This window comes from Theropithecus gelada, chromosome X (genome assembly GCF_003255815.1).
Source record: "Theropithecus gelada isolate Dixy chromosome X, Tgel_1.0, whole genome shotgun sequence".
Classification (NCBI taxonomy): Eukaryota; Metazoa; Chordata; class Mammalia; order Primates; family Cercopithecidae; genus Theropithecus; species Theropithecus gelada.
In genome coordinates, this window is record NC_037689.1 from 10504508 (window position 1) to 10507470 (window position 2963).

Sequence of the window (2963 nt, forward strand, 5' to 3'; positions counted from 1 at the left end):
ACCAGAAACCACCAACCCCTAGTAACCAGCCAGCATTGTTGACAATAATGACCAGTCCCTCTCCTAGCTCTGTGCACCCCCAGCACTAAGTCCCAGATCTAATTATGTTCCTGTGTCTCTTCTGACCTCCAGGACTGCTATATGCGCCAAGGTTTGCAATGGTGTCCAGCTACCGTGAGGGGCTGATCTCCACCTAGGCTTCCTCTCCAACCTTACCCCTTGGCACTCTTACTCCATCAGGTTATGTTCCAGCCATGCTGGCTTCCTGTCACATGCTTTGAAAACTGTACAGTGTTTCTGGTACCTGGAATGCTCTCTGCTATGACTCACTTCCCTGACACTTCTCATCCTATGGTCATGTCACTAATAACAAGCACTTTATGCCAGTCATAATTTATTTATTCATTTAAATTAATTAATTAATTTATTTATTTTGAGACAGAGTCTCGCTCTGTCGCCTAGGCTCTGGAGTGCAGTGGCGTAATCTCTGCTCACTGCAAGCTCCACCTCCTGGGTTCATGCCATTCTCCTGCCTCAGCCTCCCGAGTAGCTGGGACTACAGGCACCCGCCACCACCCCCGGCAAATTTTTTTGTATTTTTAGTAGAGACAGGCTAACACACTGTGTTAGCCAGGATGGTCTTGATCTCCTGACCTTGTGATCCGCCCGCCTCGGCCTCCCAAAGTGCTAGGATTACAGGCGTGAGCCACTGCGCCCGGCCTAATTTATTATTTTTTTGAGATGGAGTCTCACTGTCATTCGGACTGGAGTGCAATGGCACAATCTCGGTTCACTGCAACCTCTGCCTCCCAAGTTCAAGCAGTTATCCTGCCTTGGCCTCCCGAGTAGCTGGGATTACAGACATGTGCCACCATGCCTGGCTAATTTTTGTATTTTTAGTAGAGACGGGGTTTCTCCTTGTTAGCCAGGCTGGTCTCGAACTCCTGACCTCAAGTGATCCACCTGCCTCAGCCTCCCAAAGTGCTGGGATTACAGGTATGAGCCACTGCGCCCAGCCTGAAGCACTTTACATTAATAGAAAATCTTGTGTAATCCTTACAACAGCAGCCTTGTGAAGTAGATACTATTGCCATCTCATCTCACAGGTGAGGAAATGAAAACAGAGGAAGTGACCTGCCCGAGGTCACGCAACCAGTAAGCAATGGAACTGGATTTATACGTAGGCCACTTGGCTCCGAATCCCTGTTCTTAACCACAACACTAACACCAACTGTCAAGTTACTTTTTGTGAGCTCGTCTAGTGTGGATTCCTAACAAGTACTTTGTCATCCCGCCCCCGCTTTGATCTGTCAGCAAACCCTGTGAGTTCCACCTTCAGAATATGCCAGGATCTGAGCTCTCATCTCCACGTCCACTGCCGCCACCACCATCGCTGGTCTGGACAATTGCAGCAGCCTCCTCACCACTGCCGTCCTCGCCCCCTCTCCTCAATCTGTCCTCACGGCAGCCAGAATGATCCTGTTGCAACCCAAGTCAGCCCAGGGCTCTCCTCTGCTCGGAGCCCTGCCGTGGCTCTCATCTCTCTCAGAGAAAAAGCCAAAGTCCTCTCCGTGCCCCACGAGGCCCTCCGGACCCTCCCTGACCTCACCACCTGCCACTGGCCCCTGGCTCACTCTGCTCCTGCCCCACTGGCTTTCTTGGTGTTCCCCACACACCAAGCAGCTCCCTCCTCAGGGCCTTTGCACCTGTTTGCTTTTCCCTCTGCCTTTAATTCTCCTCTTCCAGATGTCGTAGCAAGGTAAGGCTGACAGGTTTGGCTGGAAACGAAACGAGCCCTTGTTACATTCGGATGTTATATACATGGACCACGAAAGCAAGAACAGCCACAGATTCTGGCTCATGTCTCTTGGGCCGGGCAACACCAAAATGAAAGGGGCGAGATGACCACACCCCAGGTGGCAGGACACCTTGTTGCTGAGGAGCTCATTTCATGCTGCAGCTAAGCAGTTCTATAACCCAGAGGTGAGGGGTAGAAAGCCTCAAACCCCACCAGAACCTCAGGAGGTGGGGAGAAAACTCTCACAACAGGCTACTTGGTAGATAGGGAGGTGAATGGTAAATGGCCTCGTGAGAGCTCCCCACAAACCTTCTGTGCTCTGTGTTCCAAGGATTACAGGGCGTTCTGCCAAGACTTACATCAACTTACCTGCGTGGCCTGTGTGGAGACGTGCAAGGGAGCCAGAGCACTGTGGAGGAACCATTCCCACGAACTAGATCACTGGATATCCTCCTTGACTGCTCTCCCTTGAACATCGGGTCTCTGTTGAAAGGCACCTTCTCAGAGTCACCTTCCCTGACTGCCATGTGTAAACCAGCACGTCTCACTCTCCACCCCAACCCTGCTTTATTTCCCTTAATGCTTCCCACTCCCTAACATTACATTACACAGCAATGTTTTAGCTTATTGTAGGTGGACCCCACAATGCATGATTCCTGAGGGAAAGACATGTCCTGTCTGCTGTGGTGTCCCTGTTGTTATTATGTGACACACAGAATAAATGCTAACATTGACTGACTCCGTCCCAACTACCAGACACTGATCTAGGTGTTTCCATGTCTTAACTCATTGAATGGGCTACCTTTATTATCTCCATTTAACAGGCGAGGAGACTGGTGTTTAAAAGAGGTCCTGGGTTCGAGAGGAGAGAAATAAGGACTTCTGATGCTCAGCAAAAGGATGGTCTTTCTGCCTGAGGAAGCCGGGGGGTCCTGAGGGCTGTCACTGGGGAGGGGAAGCAAGTAGGGTTCTAGAGCTAGTGTCTGGAAAATGTCAACTTTATTTTTATTTTTATTTATTTAGTTTTTCTGAGACAAAGTCTCAAGCTGTCACCCAGGCTGGAATGCAGTGGCGTGATCTCAGCTCACTGCAACCTCCACCTCCCGGGTTCAAGCGATTCTCGTGCCTCAGCCTCCCGAGTAGCTGAGATTACAGGCACACGCCA